The sequence below is a fragment of the Scyliorhinus torazame genome, chromosome 21 (assembly GCF_047496885.1).
Source record: "Scyliorhinus torazame isolate Kashiwa2021f chromosome 21, sScyTor2.1, whole genome shotgun sequence".
Lineage (NCBI taxonomy): Eukaryota > Metazoa > Chordata > Chondrichthyes > Carcharhiniformes > Scyliorhinidae > Scyliorhinus > Scyliorhinus torazame.
Window position 1 is genome coordinate 77651988 of NC_092727.1, and position 18771 is coordinate 77670758.

The 18771-nt window shown below is 45.2% G+C and overlaps 1 protein-coding gene across 13 annotated transcripts in view; it reads right to left on the minus strand.

The window, feature by feature from the left end:
• tanc2a (tetratricopeptide repeat, ankyrin repeat and coiled-coil containing 2a) overlaps nt 1-18771 on the minus strand; it is a 1428811-nt gene that overhangs the window by 1284303 nt on the left and 125737 nt on the right. The gene's annotated exons all lie outside the window — the stretch shown is intronic.

Consider the following 18771-nt stretch of genomic DNA (forward strand, 5'->3'; position numbering starts at 1 on the left):
AAAAACAGAAAATGTTGGATAAACTCAGGTCTGGCAGCATCTGTGGAGAAAGAAAATAGAGTTAAGGTTGAGTCCATATGACCCTTCTACAGAACTGTTCTGGACTCGTATAGACTCAAAACATTAACTGTTTCTCTCTCCACAGATGCTGCCAGACCTGCTGAGTTTATGCAGCATTTTCCATTGTTACTTAGTTGGAGGGGATTTCTGCTCATCCCAGATTGGTTGCTGCACAGGCAACCTAATTTAGAGACAGAAGAGGTGTTGAGAGAGGTGCATTTGGATTTGTTTATTGTCACGTGTACCGAGGTACAGTGAAAAGTATTTTTCTGTGAGCAGCTCAAACAAATCATTTATTACATGAATAGAAAATATATAATAGGGTAACACAAGGTACATACTGTAAATATATAGACACCTGCATCGGATGAAGCATACAGGAGTGTAGTATTAATCAGGTCAGTCCATAAGGGTCGTTTAGGAGTCTGGTAACAGCGGGGAAGAAGCTGTTTTTGAATCTGTTCGTGCGTGTTCTCAGTCTTTTGTATCTCCTGCCCGATGGAAGAAGTTGCAAGGGTGAGTAAGCCAGGTGGGAGGGGTCTTTTATTATGCTGCCCGCTTTCCAAAGGCAGCGGGAGGTGTAGATAGAGTCAATGGATGGGAGGGGGTTCATGTGATGGACTGAGATGTGTTCACGACTCTGAATCTCTGGTGGGGAGGTAAAGTTGGGTGTCGCCAGAGAAACTGAATTCATTAAGCAACAAGTAAAGAAGGATTGAGGGATGTCAAAGAACACCAAAGGTAACAGTGTAGGGAGCAGGAAGGGACGCCATTGAAGGTGACCCTCTGGGTACAATTAAGAATGGATAATGGTGGTGTGATCAAGCATGTCAATGATTGCAGATAGGTTGAGAAGGATAAAGTGGGTTAGTTTACTTTGGCCACAGTCAGATAGAATTACTTCCCATAATAGATTTGCATTTCATGCTGTGGCTGTTATTGGTGTTGCACTGGCTCAGGAGCTACTCAGGAACTATGGACAAATCTTCAATGATCAACACCTAAACAGATGATAAATTGCCAGACCCAGGTCTGACGGTTGACTAATTCCAGTGCAGTGTCAGCACTGAAGTACCTTGGGAGCACTATCGATGTAATTTACTGTAAACAAGTGCAGGTTCATACACTTATGATGATGAAACTCCAAGGAAGCTTATAGCATGCAAAGGCACTCACAAACGCAATAAAGAAAGAAAAATATCCCAGTGTATTGGTGATTACTTGAAGGTCTACAAGCAGTGTGTAGTTGATTGGAGGAAAACAAGCTAATCACTCTGTTGGTCATCTCAGGTCACTCTCAAAAACATTCTTTGGCCTAAATTTATGGAATTCACTGGGAGACTGTTTTCTGTTGTCAGACTCTAAAGTCTTGAAATGAATTCAGATTGTGTTCTGGTCCTGGCATTCACCTGTAGCAGGTGTTCAAAAAAAAAACATCAGGCAATACCTTCCACCCAAATGAGAAGTTGAAATTATGTCCATTTTGCCACTCGAAAACTATGTACAACTTGTCAACTATCTATTAACTCCACAGATGGAATCCCAAATTATAATTAGTGTTAACATGTATTTAAGGTGCAACCATCAAAACACAGACCTGATCATTCTTGAAATTCAGGTTAAATTTCCTTTAAAGGGATAGGCTCCAACATTTGTATGGGGATTTATATAGATTCCCTGTTAAGACAACTTAAATACAGCATCATCATGTACTCAAAGGAAAGCTCCACTGTCAGGAAACATTTTATTAATATACATTAACAAAAATAATGCTTTATTAAATAAAGTACAGAAATTTGAATTCCAGGTTGACTTGCTGGAATTCCCGTAGCTTGTGGACCCCGGACCCCCCCCCCCCCCCCCCCCCCCCCCCCCCCCACAACCCCGTATGAAAACATGTCATAGAGTGTAAAAATGTGATATTGCTAGATACACAACCCAACTCAGGGCGTCTATAAATTCAGCTAAGTTCAGAGAAACTGCTGCTTTCACAAAAATTGTTAAAGATTCCCGGTCAAAAATATTGATTACTCTTGGTAACTTGCACACATACAACAATGCCAAGCTGGCAAAATGAATCCCCACATCCCGTATGAAAGGGCATATATAAAATATTTTTAAATGATAACTACAATTCCTTATGTCTTTTTTCCCTCAACTCGCGTTTTTAAAAAACTCCAACTTGGAAGGTCCTCAGAAGCCACCATTTAGGACAGCTGAAACTGAAGGGTCCAAAGTTATTTATAAAAGCCACTACATTGCGAGTTAAAACCAACAACTGCAGCAATTTTAAATACCCGGCTTTCCTAATTAAAAACAAAATCAAGTCCTCAAAGCAATTCAACATCAAAATTTATCTTGAATCTTCGAATTAATTCCTGCTTTACTCATTCACACAACTATATTTAATATGTTGAAACCTACATTACATGCAAGATCAAACCATTTTGGAATCTTAATTAAATAAAGGATCAACCCAAGTTGTGCCTTTGATATTACTCAATTTTACTTCATAGCGACTGTAAGGATCCTCCTGTTAATCTCTGTGTGTCCCTTCTTTATTCCCTTAATTTTCTTCTGTTTCGGGTTTTATAATTTTTGTGCCTTGACAAAAGTTTGTCTACACCTTTAAGATGGATTTCACCTTTAATTTTTTTTAAAAAGGAACAACCCAGCAGGATGTGCTGGCATCGGTGATGACTCATCTTGATGGACTTGGCTGTTAGCCAATAGATGTTTCAGATTGCCAGGCCTTCTCAATGGATCATGCTGATTGGTCAGGTTTTTCTCTGCAACGTTCCATAGTCTGAGAGACTGTTATTTTGCTTTTAGTTTTGGTTTAATCAAGAAGCTGGAGGGCCACAGCTCTGATCTCTCGGAAATGATGGGACTCTTCAAGGTTCAAAGTAAAGACCTTTCTCTCTTTCTAGTCAGATTGAATGACAGGGAAGTTCAGTCAAGCACCAGCTGGAGTTGGAAGCAAATAAGAATTACACAAGCCTGGGCCGATCTTCTTAGTTAAGAGCCAGGTTAAGCATTTGTGACGCCCCAGAGGGAATCCCACATTCTAGTGATTCGGACAGAATGTGCCAGCCAGAAGATCCTCGTTAGCCATCCCACCGGTTGTTCTCAATGACTCCATGTCCTGGAGGGATAGTCATAGAACATAGAACATAGAAAATACAGCACAGAACAGGCCCTTCGGCCCACGATGTTGTGCCGAACCTTTGTCCTAGATTAATCATAGATTATCATTGAATCTACAGTGCAGAAGGAGGCCATTCGGCCCCCTGAGTCTGCACCAGCTCTTGGAAAGAGCACCCTACCCAAACTCAACACCTCCACCCAACACCAAGGGCAATTTGGACATTAAGGGCAATTTATCATTGGCCAATTCACCTAACCCGCACATCTTTGGACTGTGGGAGGAAACCGGAGCACCCGGAGGAAACCCACGCAGACACGGGGAGGACGTGCAGACTCCACACAGACAATGACCCAAGCCGAAATCGAACCTGGGACCATGGATCTGTGAAGCAATTGTGCTATCCACAATGCTACCGTGCTGCCCTTAAGAACAAATAAATCTACACTATATAATTTTCCCGTAATCCATGTACCTATCCAACAGCTGCTTGAAGGTCACTAATGTTTCTGACTCAACTACTTCCACAGGCAGTGCATGCCATGCCCCCACTACTCTCTGGGTAAAGAACCTACCTCTGATATCCCTCCTATATCTTCCACCTTTCACCTTAAATTTATGTCCCCTTGTAATGGTGTGTTCCACCTGGGGAAAACGTCTCTGACTGTCTACTCTATCTATTCCCCTGATCATCTTATAAACCTCTATCAAGTCGCCCCTCATCCTTCTCCGCTCTAATGAGAAAAGGCCTAGCACCCTCAACCTTTCCTCGTAAGACCTACTCTCCATTCCAGGCAACATCCTGGTAAATCTTCTTTGCACCTTTTCCAGAGCTTCCACATCCTTCCTAAAATGAGGCGACCAGAACTGTACACAGTACTCCAAATGTGGCCTTACCAAAGTTTTGTACAGCTGCATCATCACCTCACGGCTCTTAAATTCAATCCCTCTGTTAATGAACGCGAGCACACCATAGGCCTTCTTCACAGCTCTATCCACTTGAGTGGCAACTTTCAAAGATGTATGAACATAGACCCCAAGGTCTCTCTGCTCCTCCACAATGCCAAGAACTCTACCGTTAACCCTGTATTCCGCATTCATATTTGTCCTTCCAAAATGGACAACCTCACACTTTTCAGGGTTAAACTCCATCTGCCACTTCTCAGCCCAGCTCTGCATCCTATCTATGTCTCTTTGCAGCCGACAACAGCCCTCCTTACTATCCACAACTCCAACAATCTTCGTATCGTCTGCAAATTTACTGACCCACCCTTCAACTCCCTCATCCAAGTCATTAATGAAAATCACAAACAGCAGAGGACCCAGAACTGATCCCTGCGGTACGCCACTGGTAACTGGGATCCAGGCTGAATATTTGCCATCCACCACCACTCTCTGACTTCTATCGGTTAGCCAGTTCGTTATCCAACTGGCCAAATTTCCCACTATCCCATGCCTCCTTACTTTGTGCAGAAGCCTACCATGGGGAACTTTATCAAATGCCTTACTAAAATCCACGTACACTACATCCACTGCTTTACCTTCATCCACATGCTTGGTCACCTCCTCAAAGAATTCAATAAGATTTGTAAGGCAAGACCTACCCCTCACAAATCCGTGCTGACTATCCCTAATCAAGCAGTGTCTTTCCAGATGCTCAGAAATCCTATCCTTCAGTACCCTTTCCATTACTTTGCCTACCACCGAAGTAAGACTAACTGGCCTGTAATTCCCAGGGTTATCCCTAGTTCCTTTTTTGAACAGGGGCACGACATTCGCCACTCTCCAATCCCCTGGTACCACCCCTGTTGACAGTGAGGACGAAAAGATCATTGCCAACGGCTCTGCAATTTCATCTCTTGAAAAAACTGCAACATCCGAAGGGCACTCATCTTCCATCTCACATTAATCCTCATTTATGTTCCCCCTCTCTCTGCATGTGTATAGGTGGAGGGTGGATGCTAGGGTGATGAGGGGCAGGCAATAGTAAATCAGCTGGTTGTTATTTTATTATAGTGATTGCATGCCTTATCTCTATTGTTGTTGTAAATAAATAGTTGTGGTGTTTCTGGTGCCTGTAAGTCATTGGAGCAGTCAAGGGCCAAGGGTCTTGGAAACCTTACACAAATTATTGGTTAATTCACTTATGCAGCCTATGGGGCTGGGTTTGACTGCACAAGGGTGGAGCCAAGTGACCCATTTACAAATTTTTATTAAGCAGGAAATGATGGTGTGGGGCACATTCAGGAATGCAGACTGAAGCAAATTAATTAACGACATGATATTTTAATTGCACCACCTCACAACTTCACTTGTACTTTGTAAACAGACTTCTTTGGGATTTTTCAGGTGCAGCCTGTAAAAAGATAACCTCTGCTGAACAAGGCAACTGGAAGTGATTATTTTAAATAAATAAATATGGGTTTCGGCAAAATGCCTTCAGGATTAATAGCAACATACATTCAGCAGCTCAATAGTCTTCAGTTGTATCAATTTCACAGCTACACAAAACTATGAACAAACACCTCATGTAGGAGCTACATATCTATTAAGACTTTAAGTCAGCAGTGTTATTTTAATATTAAGTCAGAAAATTTCACACTCTGATTTGGTCATTGTAAGCTTTCAGCTTAATTGTGCATGAAACAATCGCAAATGAAAATGCAGAGAATGTACAAATAATAAAGTCTCCAAGGACTCAATCTTTCTAGCCCAATGAAATAGTGCATTTTTCAGCTTGGGTAGCAAAAGGAAAATACAATGGTCGAAATAAAAACAAAAAACAGCGGAAATCCTGAGCAGGTAAGGCAGCGTCCATGGAGAGAGGAATAAAATTATTGTTTCATCTGAGCTCTGAATATCTGAAATGTTAACTCGATTTCACTCTCCACAGATGCTACACACCCTGCTGAGTGTTTCCAGCTGTTTTTTATTTGAAGCTAAGTTAGTTTGCTCCTGCTCAGAAGGTTGTACACACTTGGAACTCAGGGTAAGCAAATGGGAGCATAACAGAGAAAATGCTCAAAAGATAATGCAAAGTTTCAAACATCAGCTTTGTTCTGATTCATTTTACAGGACATGAGCGTTGCTGGCTGGGCCAGCATTTATTGCCCATCCCTAACTGCCCTCAATTTCAGAGGGCATTAGAGAGTCAACCACATTGCTGTGGATTTGGAGTCACATTTCGGCCCATTAATGCACCAGATGGGCTTTTACGACAATCAACAATGGTTTCATGGTCACCATTAGACTTTTTATCCTAGATTTTCATTGAATTCAAATTTCACTCTCTGCAGAGGTAGGATTTGAACCTGTGTCCCCAGAACATTACCCTGGCTCTCTGGATTACTGGTCCATTTCATATCACCTCCCCTGCAAAAAATTTAAAATCTTAGGAATACCCGAGGAATTCATTATACGGCATATGAAAAATGAGAACATGCAGGAGTAGCCCTCTCCTTCAATATTTTCTGATCATTAACATGTCATTCAGGATCGAAGTTTACCAGCATTTTAGCCAACTCCAATCATTCAAAAACGGAATTAATTCCATTCTCCGCTTCTGTTCAAATAGCGTTTTAAGCTTTTTCCACAAGTACTTACTGAGACTTTTGCTCTTTCCCTAATTTTATTTCCTCCTGTTCAGAGATGATTTCATATGGTCCCTCCAGTACATCACACCCAAGTTGATATTATTTCTGCGACTTGCGAGCAGATATTTAAAATGAGATCACAACAACCCAGGTCCTTTCCTTAACCAATAGGCACACATATGCATTCCTAGCAGGAATTGTTGATAGCAATCAGGTCTGTGTTCATCCTTCCTAATGTAGGAGTACTAGGGTCAACATTAGTGCACAGAGTTTTTAGAAATAAATTTAAAGTACCCAATTCTTTTTTTTCTAATTAAAGGACAATTTAGCGTGGCACGGCACATCTTTGATTTGTGGGAATGAAATCCACAGGGAGAATGTGCAAACTTCACACGGACAGTGATCCGGGATCTAACCCGGGTCCTCGGCACCATGAGGCAGCAGTGCCAGCCCTTAAGAGCACGGCTTTTTCCAAGGACAGCTGACTCAGCACAAACCAGGTTGAATTAATCACTGGATAAGCTTGAAAACCATGGAGGAAGAGTTACATAACAAAAATAAACATGCTACACAATTTGGGGGCAGGATTGAAAATATCTATCTCCAATTGTTGTCCCAAAGGTTTGTGTAAATGTCCTACATTATTAGCTTGCCCTCAAAATGCTTACATAACGTCTCCAATATTTTATAGCTTCTTATTCCAAAACATGCTTTGAAACTTGCTTAAACATTTCACAATTAAGTTAATGCATGATTATTAGTAAATACAAGCTGTCATGGGAATGTCACTTTAAGAAATGTTTCCCTTCTCAAGTGGCTGCAGTTATATCATTGTGTGGGTGGAGCTGGGCTCTGCTTTTTACTTTAGTTTTGAGCTGGAAGCTGTTTTAGGCTCTGCGTTTTAGTTTCGTTTTCAGCTGGAGAGCTGCATTCAAACCAAGGTGTATTTTTAGTCTTTCTCTCTGCATGCTAAAGAATGTCTCCAGATCACTTGATGATTTCAAAGTAATACCCGTTTCTGCATGGAATGCAAACCTACTGTCTTTTTTAAAAAGGGTTTTTGACTTACGAATGTTGTTAGGTAAGTGACTAAGGGTTACCTACAGAGTATTGTATCTTTGGGGGGAGTATCAGTGTTGGTAGCTGATAAGGTGTTTAGATCTCTGTTGCATCACACCTGTAAAGTGGGCCCTTGTGCTCCCCATAACCAAAATCTATTATAAATTGTGGGTCAGGTGAACTTCATGATATACTTTGGTGTCCTCTAAACCCTGGCCCATAATAAAGCCAAGGTTTTTGACACGCACAGAAGTCCAAATTTAGTTTTTCTTCATTAGCTTAGCAGGAGCTGGGACTTCCGGTTGCGGCAGGGATGAGCTAGCCGCACGTTTCGGCGGCTCCAGCTCCGACGGAACTTCGGGCTCTTTTAAGAGCCCCAACGGCGACTTGGACGGCCGTAAAACCCGGTGCGAGGCGCGAGGGAAGGGAGTCCCCCCCGAAAGACGGAGGGAAAAACCGGCGGCGGCGGCTGCAGCCCGAAGAATCTGCAGCCAGAAGATCAGAGAGAGAGAGAGAGAGGGGGAGTGAAACAAAATGGCGGTGGAGAAACCACAGGTGACATGGGGACCTGAGCAGGACGAGGTGGTGAGACGGTGCGTGGACCTGCTGAAGAAGGAGGTAATGACCCCGTTGTTACAGGCAATTGAGGGGCTTAAGGAGACTTTAAAGACCCAGGAGACGGAACTTTGCGTGGTGGAGCAGAAGGTGTCAGGTATTGAGGACGAGGTCCTTGGCCTGGCGGTCAAGACTCAGACGCACGAGGCACTTCATAAAAAGTGTGCTGACAGGATTGAGGCCCTTGAAAATGGAGCGCGAAGGAAGAACCTTAGGATACTAGGTCTCCCGGAGGGTGTGGAAGGAGTGGACTGTGGAGCGTACGCAAGTAAGATGCTGAGCTCACTGATGGGTGCTGAGGCCCCTGCGGGCCTCATGGAGGTGGAGTGGGCAAATCGGATCCCGGCGAGAAGACCAAAAGCGGGAGAACCACCGAGGGCGATAATCGTGCGATTCTACCGCCTTAAGGATAGAGAAGAGGTCCTGAGATGGGCCAAAAAGGTGCGGAGTAGCAGATGGGAGAATGCGGTGGTAAGGATCTACCAGGATTGGAGTGCGGAGGTGGCGAGAAGGAGGGCGAGCTTCAACCGAGCCAAAGAGGTTTTGCACAAAAGGAAGGTGAAGTTTGGGATGCTGCAGCCGGCAAGACTATGGGTCACGCATCAGGAGAGACACTATTATTTCGAGATGGCGGAGGAAGCATGGTCCTTCATCAATGAAGAGAAACTGGACCGGAACTGAGGGACTGATGCTGCAGGGAACTGTTATTGTTGTTATTATTGTTTTTGTTAATGGGATGGTGAAAGTTAAGCGAGAAGTAAACAGGGAAGGGGGGGGGACACTGGGGAAATGTGGGCGCCGGTGAGGGGGGAGAGGCGGGACATAGTCAGAGAATGGGGAAGGAGAGGGGGAGGGGAAAGGGAGCTGCGCCATAAGAGGCGAGACAGGTAAAGGGATGTTCCCGCGCCAGAAAGAATAAGGCGGGAAAACAGGCGCAAGGCAGATGGGAGTTCCCTCACACCGGGGGGGCCAAGGAGCAAGCAGGAGTAGCCGGGGTCAGTTGAAGTCAGCTGACTTACGGAAGTGATATGGGGGGAGCAATCAAGCTAGATAGGGATCTAGCGGGGGGGGGGGGGGGGGACAACTGGGTTGCTGCTGCGGAAATCCAAAAGGAAATGGCTAAAGAGAAGGTGGTCGGGGGCGGAATGCGACGCTGGGGGAGCGAGCGGGAGCGCGGAGGCGGGATACGGGACTGGCCTAGAGAAGGTAATGGCTAGTCGACACGGGAGGGGGGCAGGTAGCCCCCCAGTGAGGCTGATCACGTGGAACGTGAGAGGCCTGAATGGGCCGATAAAAAGGGCCCGAGCGCTCGCGCATTTGAAAGGACTAAGGGCAGACGTGGTTATGCTCCAAGAGACGCACCTAAAGGTGGCGGACCAAGTTAGGCTAAGGAAAGGATGGGTGGGACAGGTGTTCCACTCAGGACTGGACGCAAAGAACAGAGGGGTGGCCATTTTGGTGGGGAAACGGGTAGCATTTGAAGCAAAGAACATCGTAGCAGATAGTGGAGGTAGATATGTAATGGTGAGTGGTAGGCTGGAGGGAATGGAGGTCGTGTTGGTTAGTGTGTATGCCCCAAATTGGGACGATGCGGGGTTAATGAGACGGATGCTTGGGCGTATTCCGGACCTGGAGGCAGGAAATTTGATTTTAGGAGGGGACTTCGATACGGTGCTGGACCCGGGGCTAGATAGATCCAGCTCAAGGACTGGAAGAAGGCCGGCAGCGGCCAAGGTACTTAAGGGGTTTATGGACCAAATGGGGGGAGTGGATCCATGGCGATTTCTTAGACCTAGGGCTAGGGAGTTTTCCTTCTTCTCCCATGTCCATAAAGTGTACTCCCGGATAGATTTTTTTGTTTTGGGAAGGTCGTTGATCTCTAGGGTGGAAGAAGCTGAATACTCAGCCATAGCGGTCTCGGATCATGCCCCACATTGGGTGGACCTGGAAGTAGGAGAGGACAGGGAGCAGAGAACACTCTGGCGATTAGATGTGGGACTGATGGCGGATGAGGGAGTGTGTGCAAGAGTGAGGGGGTGTATCGAGAGATACCTGGAGGTCAATGACGACGGCGAGGTCCCTGTGGGAGTGGTCTGGGAAGCACTAAAAGCGGTGGTCAGAGGAGAGCTGATTTCTATTGGGGCCCACAAAAGGAAAACAGAGGCCAAGGAAAGGGATAGATTACTGGGGGAGATTTTAAGGGTGGACAGGGAATTTGCAGAGACCCCGGAGGAGGAGCTGTACAGGGAGAGGAGACGACTCCAGACCGAGTTTGACCTTCTGACCACCAGAAAGGCGGAGGTACTGTGGAGGAAGGCACAGGGGTGGAGGTATGAATATGGGGAAAAGGCTAGTCGCCTGTTGGCGCACCAACTGCGAAAGAGGGCAGCAGCGAGGGAGATAGGAGGAATTAGGGATGAAAGGGGAGACACCGTGCGAAGGGCAGGAAAGATAAATGAGGTGTTTAAGACCTTTTATGAAGAACTGTATAGGTCTCAGCCCCCAGAGGGAGAGGAGGGGATGCGGCAGTTCCTGGACCAGTTGAGGTTCCCGAAAGTGGAGGAGCAGGCGGTGGCAGGCCTGGGGGCGCCGATTGAGGTGGACGAGGTTATTAAGGGACTGGGAAGCATGCAAGCAGGGAAGGCCCCGGGGTCAGACGGGTTCCCGGTGGAATTCTACAGAAAATATGTGGACTTGTTGGCCCCGTTGTTGGCGAGGACGTTCAATGAGGCCAGGGAAGGGGGGACACTACCCCCGACAATGTCGGAGGCGACGATATCGCTAATTTTGAAGAGGGACAAAGATCCGATGCAGTGTGGGTCCTATAGACCTATTTCACTATTGAACGTGTACGCCAAACTGCTAGCAAAGGTGCTGGCATCGAGGATAGAGGACTGTGTCCCAGGGGTGGTGCACGAAGACCAGACAGGGTTCGTAAAAGGGAGACAATTGAATGTTAACGTGCGACGGCTATTAGGGGTGATAATGATGCCCTCAGTGGAGGGGGAGGCAGAGATAGTGGCGGCAATGGACGCAGAGAAGGCATTTGATAGGGTGGAGTGGGAGTATTTATGGGAAGTGTTAATTAAGGAGGTTTGGGTTTGGGAACGGATTTATTCGCTGGGTTAGACTACTTTATGCGGCACCGACGGCAAGCGTAGTTACAGGTCGACATAGATCGGAGTATTTCCGATTATATAGGGGAACAAGACAGGGATGCCCGCTGTCTCCATTGTTGTTTGCACTGGCAATTGAACCTCTGGCCATGGCGCTGAGAGACTCCAGGAAATGGAGAGGGGTGACTAGAGGGGGAGAAGAACACCGAGTTTCGTTATCCGCGGATGACCTATTGCTATACGTGTCGGACCCAGCGGGGGGGATGGTAGAGGTTATGCGAATCTTGAGGAGGTTCGGGGAATTTTCGGGGTATAGGTTAAACATGGGGAAGAGTGAATTATATGTGATACAGCCAGGGGACCAGAGTAGAGAGATAGAAGGCTTACCGCTAAGGAAAGTGGAAAGAAACTTCCGATACTTGGGGATTCAGATCGCTAGGAGCTGGGGAACCTTGCACAGACTTAATCGGACACGGCTGGTAGAACAAATGGAGGAGGACTTCAAGAGGTGGGACATGCAGCCTTTATCGCTGGCGGGCAGGGTGCAGGCAATTAAGATGATGGTCCTCCCGAGGTTCTTATTTGTATTTCAATGTCTCCCTATTTTAATCACCAGGACATTTTTTAATAAAATAGATAGGAGCATTACGAGCTTTGTGTGGGCAGGGAAAGTTCCGAGAGTAAGGAGGGGGTTCCTTCAGCGCAGTAGGGACAGAGGAGGACTGGCACTACCGAACTTGGGAGATTATTATTGGGCCGCCAATGTGGCAATGATACGTAGATGGATGATGGAGGGTGAGGGAGCGGCGTGGAAAAGGCTGGAGAGAAGGTCCTGTAAAGGGACGAGTCTAGAGGCGCTTGTGACGGCGCCGCTACCGTTCTCACCGAAAAAGTACACCACGAACCCGGTGGTGGCAGCAACACTGAACATATGGGGACAGTGGAGGCGACAGAGAAGGATGCGGGGAGCCCTGGTGGGGTCCCCTATCAGGAACAACCATAGGTTCGCCCCAGGAAGAATGGATGGAGGATTTCAAAGCTGGTACCAGTTGGGAATTAGGAAGGTGGGAGATTTATTCATAGATGGGACTTTTGCGAGCTTGGGAGCACTGGAGGAAAAGTATAAGTTACCCCGGGGGAATTTCTTGAGATATATGCAGGTGAGGGCGTTTACTAGACAACAGGTGAGGGAATTTCCGCGGCTCCCGACACAGGGGATACAGGACAGGGTGCTTTCAGGGGTGTGGGTCGGAGAGGGCAAGGTGTCAGAGATTCATAGAGAGATGAGGGAAGAGGGGGAGGAGTCGGTGGGCGAACTAAAAAGAAAGTGGGAAGAAGAATTAGGGGAGGAGATAGAGGAGGGTATGTGGGCTGATGCCCTAAGCAGGGTAAATTCCTCTTCCTCATGCGCCAGGCTTAGCCTGATTCAATGTAAGGTGCTACATAGAGCACACATAACGGGGGGCAAGATTGAGCAGGTTCTTTGGAGTGGAGGACAAATGTGGGAGGTGTGGCGGGAGCCCGGCAAACCATGCACATATGTTTTGGGCGTGCCCGGCACTGGAAGGGTATTGGAAGGGAGTGACGGGAGTGATTTCGCAGGTGGTGAAGGCCCGGGTCAAACCAGGCTGGGGGTTAGCTCTATTTGGAGTTGCGGAAGAGCCGGGAGTGCAGGAGGCGAAAGAGGCCGGTGTCGTGGCCTTTGCGTCCCTCGTAGCCCGGCGCAGGATCCTACTCATGTGGAAGGAGGCGAAACCCCCCGGACTGGAGGCCTGGGTAAACGATATGGCGGGGTTTATTAAACTGGAGCAGATAAAGTTTGCCCTGAGAGGATCGGCTCAAGGGTTCACCAGGCGGTGGCAGCCATTTCTCGACTACCTAGGGGAACGTTAGAGGGAAGACGGATGACCAGCAGCAGCAACCCAGGGGGGAGGGGGGGGGGGGGGGGGGGGGGGGAGGCAGTTGAGTATAGGTCAATAGAGTACGAGGTTTTGTTACTTGTATATTATTACTACTATCATTATTATTGTTAAAAAGTTTAAAAATTTCTGTTTGTTACTGTTATCGTTTCGCTTGTTTTGTAAGCGGGAAAAATATTGCTCAGGGAAAAAAATTTCAATAAAATATTTTTTTTTTTTTTTTAAACTTAGCAGGAGCTGGTTATGAAAAATGTTTCTCCAAATTCCTGATATTTTGTTATTGCAATAAGTTTAGGCAAAATTGGCACTATAAGGATAACCTACATTTAAGTTACATGGCCCCATTTTATGACTAAAAGATTTTTAGGAGCTGGAAGCTTAGGACTCAGTCCTTCTGGTCTTCGATACATCAGAGTTAGGCAAGCGAGAGCAGCAAAGAGGGTTGCTTCATTGATAATCTCCAAAGCCAGAATGAGGCAAAACAGGCCACAAAGAACAAAGAACAAAGAAATGTACAGCACAGGAACAGGCCCTTCGGCCCTCCAAGCCCATGTCGACCATGCTGCCCGACTAAACTACAATCTTTTACACTTCCTGGGTCCGTATCACTCTATTCCCATCCTATTCATGTATTTGTCAAGATGCCCCTTAAATGTCACTATCGTCCCTGCTTCCACCACCTCCTCCGGTAGCGAGTTCCAGGCACCTACTGCCCTCTGCGTAAAAAACTTGCCTCGTACATCTACTCTAAACCTTGCCCCTCTCACCTTAAACCTATGCCCCCTAGTAATTGACCCCTCTGCCCCGGGGAAAAGCCTCTGACTATCCACTCTGTCTATGCCCCTCATAATTTTGTCGACCTCTATCAGGTCGCCCCTCAACCTCCTTCGTTCCAGTGAGAACAAACCGAGTTTATTCAACCGCTCCTCATAGCTAATGCCCTCCATACCAGGCAACATTCTGGTAAATCTCTTCTGCATCCTCTCTAAAGCCTCCACATCCTTCTAGTAGTGTGGCGACCAGAATTGAACACTATACTCCAAGTGTGGCCTAACTAAGGTTCTATATAGCTGCAACATGACTTGCCAATTCTTATACTCAATGCCCCGGCCAATGAAGCCAAGCATGCCGTATGCCTTCTTGACTACCTTCTCCACCGGTGTTGCCCCTTTCAGTGACCTGTGGACCTGTACTCCTAGATCTCTTTGACTTTCAATACTCTTGAGGGTTCTACCATTCACTGTACCTGCATTAGACCTTCCAAAATGCATTACCTCACATTTGTCCAGATTAAACTCCATCTGCCATCTCTCCGCCCAAGTCCCCAAATAATCTAAATCCTGCTGTATCCTTTGACAGCCCTCATCGCTATCCGCAATTCCACCAACCTTTGTCGTCCGCAAACTTACTAATCAGACCAGTTACATTTTCCTCCAAATCATTTATATATACTACAAACAGCAAAGGTCCCAGCACTGATCCCTGTGGAACACCACTGGTCACAGCCCTCCAATTAGAAAAGCATCCTTCCATTGCTACTCTCTGCCTTCTATGACCTAGCCAGTTCTGTATCCACCTTGCCAGCTCACCCCTGATCCAGTGTGACTTCACCTTTTGTACTAGTCTACCATGAGGGACCTTGTCAAAGGCCTTACTGAAGTCCATATAGACAACATCCACTGCCCTACCTGCATCAATCATCTTAGTGACCTCCTCGAAAAACTCTATCAAGTTAGTGAGACACGACCTCCCCTTCACAAAACCATGCTGCCTCTCACTAATACGTCCATTTGCTTCCTAACCACCTTCTGGATCTAACACAGATGGAGCAAAACTGCCTAAGCTTCTTAAACACTGCACCTGTGAAGCAACTGACTCATTTTGTTTTTTCCCCATAGTTTTATATATTACCCCATTACTTCCCCACTCTTCCAAGATGCTGGGAAGATGGGATTGATGACCAACATTGTGGATAAAGAATATTTGGCACTAGCCAAAAAGGTTAATTTTAGATAAATATATATGCAACACTTTAATTCAGCCAAAATTAATGTTGATCTCCCCTGAAATAGCACTAATTTTCCATGAAACAGCAAATTACAATTACAGCATTTGTGAACATCTGCACTGATTCTTTCCAAGCAGCCCTAATTTGCAATTTGAAAATCATTAGAATCTCAATCAGATAAATATCAGCCCACACCAGACACAAATGGTATAATTACCACAGAAATTTGCCAAAAATCTAAAGAATTATACAGTCACTCAGCGCGTATATGGAAATACTTTTAACATGCTGATCAATCCTAAACCAAGTCACACTAACAAATCTGGGTCTTCTTCAATTGCTCTTTGAACAAACACTATGATGCCTAAAACCTTACTTGCTCGTTCTCTGCACTGCTTTTGTAGCGATGACGACAAATCTAAATAAATTCCATTTTAGCAAACGAGACACCAAAGTAATTAATACAATGCTGTTTCAGAGAAAACACCCTCTTTAATGCCAGAGGATTTTCACAATAGAAAAATCTATATTCAAGAATCCCAGGTGAGTTCTTTTTAAGCTTTTGAAAGTTTTCCGTTAATTGTCAGGTGCCACACAGAACACAAAATGTTGCATATATTATTTACTGTTCAATATTTTAAACAACACAGATGTAATCGCTGCCGCAATAAAGTCCACTGCTCACATGACTTAATTTGCGAATTTGTTTACCAATACTCAAGTCCTTGTGTACACAATCACCCATTGCAGCCCCAAATAGTTGCCTACCCATAATTTAAACACCAAAGGTTTATAGCTGAACATATCCTCGTCCTGAAATAAAGAAAAATTGGCATTAAGAAAAGCAAGGTAACCTTGATGTATTTCCCCCAGCAGGAAATACACGCTATGTCATCTGTAACTGCCCATGGTTTGTGATTTACAGGATACAGTAACTCCTGACCAGTACTTTGACACAGGTACAGTGCAACATTTCACTAAAAATGAGGAGTCAGAGCTAAGCAGGAAATATCCCAGGAACGTGATGACATTTGTATAAGTCACAATCTTAGAGACTGAAAAATTATGCATGCGTTACCAAGTTGGCGAGGGAATAGTGTTAATGAATCTACAATCAGGTGCATTAGGCAATCTGAAGAAAAAAATAAGCACCAGTGTTAGTGTTCCTGGTACTCATACTGCCAGATTAACTTTTGTAAGTAGGAGAGATCCACAATTGGAGGAAATAGAGAAGTTACTCAACATGCCAGTTTGTGGTCCAATCGCATACAGAAGGCACCTGAATTGCACCTGTACACAAAGATTAGTAAAGAGAGTCATGATGGTGTCACCAGTGATAATAGGTGCCTCTCTATTGCTGCCAAAAGAGTCCTCAGGCAGCACAGGATGGTTTCATCACTTTATAAAGCATTTTGAGCTGCTTAATGTGAAGCATTAATGTGAAGTTGGCTGGGGAGGCTGTATCAGCTGACCATGTAGCTGCAGGAGTGTTTCCCAAAGGTGCTGCAGGAACACATTGAGAGAGGCTAAAAGGCAGAGCAGGTCTTAGAATAATCTTTATTAGTGTCACAGTATGCTTACATTGACACTGCAATGAAGTTGCTGTGAAAATCCCCTAGTCGCCACACTCCGGCGCCTATTGGGATACACTGAAGGAGAATTCAGAATGTCCAATTCACCCAACAAGCACGTCTTTTGGGACTTATAGGAGGAAACCGGAGCACCCGGAGGAAACCCACGCAGACACAGGGATCGTGCCGCAAATGACACTGGCCTGTTCTGGAAGAAAATACCAAATAGTACTTACATATTCAAAGAAGACAGGACAGCTCCTAATTTTAAAGCTGCAAAGGACAACACTCCTACCATGTGTCAATGTGGCTGGTTTTAAACGTAGACCAAAGCTTGTTTATAGGTCTGAGAACCTCAAGCTCTTAAAGGGGAAAATAAATCTCATTTGTCATTCATTTGGAAGGCCAACAGCAATGCCTGGGAGCTGTAGTATCTGAAGACTGGTATAAGAATTGTTTTCTGCCAGAGGTCAGGATTTTATGAGCGGTACAATTAAAGGTCTGATTTATCTGCAATAATGCACCTAGACATTCACAATCAGGAGCCATCCAGGTGTTGACATTTTGTTTTTATCCCCAATTACAAAATGGGCCAGGGGGTCAGTGAACCCTTCCAGGCTTAGTGCACCCCTTGACGTTTCAGTCACAATCTTATGGAAGTAAACCTTTCAACCACAGTCCATGATTGCTGGAAGAAATTCAGCATCCTTATAGCAATACGCATAATTAAGGATTCATGGGATGAGATTACAGATTCAATGATAAATGCCTCCTGGAATAAAGTTTGGCCTGAGGCTGCGAATGATTTCACATGGTTCCCCAATGTGCATGCTGAAATGGTCAGGACTGTTGAGTTGGCAAAACAAGTTGGAGGAAGGGATTTGAAGACCTGGTCACAGATGAAATAGAGGAATTGCTTCAATCTCATCATGAGGAACTCTCAAAAGAAGAATTGGTTGAACTGATGAAATTAAACAGGAGCAGGAAGAGCAGCCAAGGCAGTTCATTTTACAACCGAAATTATGGCAGATCACAAGAGGTCAGCTGAAGATTTGAAAAACAGGCAAATGACCACGATACACACAGGGAAAGAAGCATTGCCCTTTGTAGAGTGATTGACACTGTTATTGCTCCTCACAGAGAACTTAATTAAATTCAAAAGCAAACGGTGAAGCAAGAATAACATTGTTCTTTTTATCCACATCAATGTCTACATCAACCACTTCACCCATCACTCCACCTCCACTCTCAAGTACTGTGCAGTAATTTATACTGAGGGACAAATTTTACATTGTTCTTATTTCCTTGCTCTGTTAAATAATTTCTCCAGTAAAATTGTTTTACTCAAGAATTTACACAAAAACATTTTTTATTGCTCGTGCCTCTCAAAAGTCACATTTTGGGATGGCTGGAACTTACCTAATTCACTCCCATTTTAAAACTATGTTCACACAATTTAGTCCTTGACGAGAATTCGTGGGATGTAACCTCAACAAAGGACGTGATTTTACTGTGCCAATTGCTATGCTGGAGTCACACGAGTCAAGACATCAAAGTCAGTTCCACTAGAATGGTTGTCATTCACTTCTCATTGTTACACTGAGACGGGCAGGGATCCTACCTCCTCCCACAATTCATTTCTCTGCTTATACAACTTCTTAACTAGGCTGTTCATTGTAACAGAT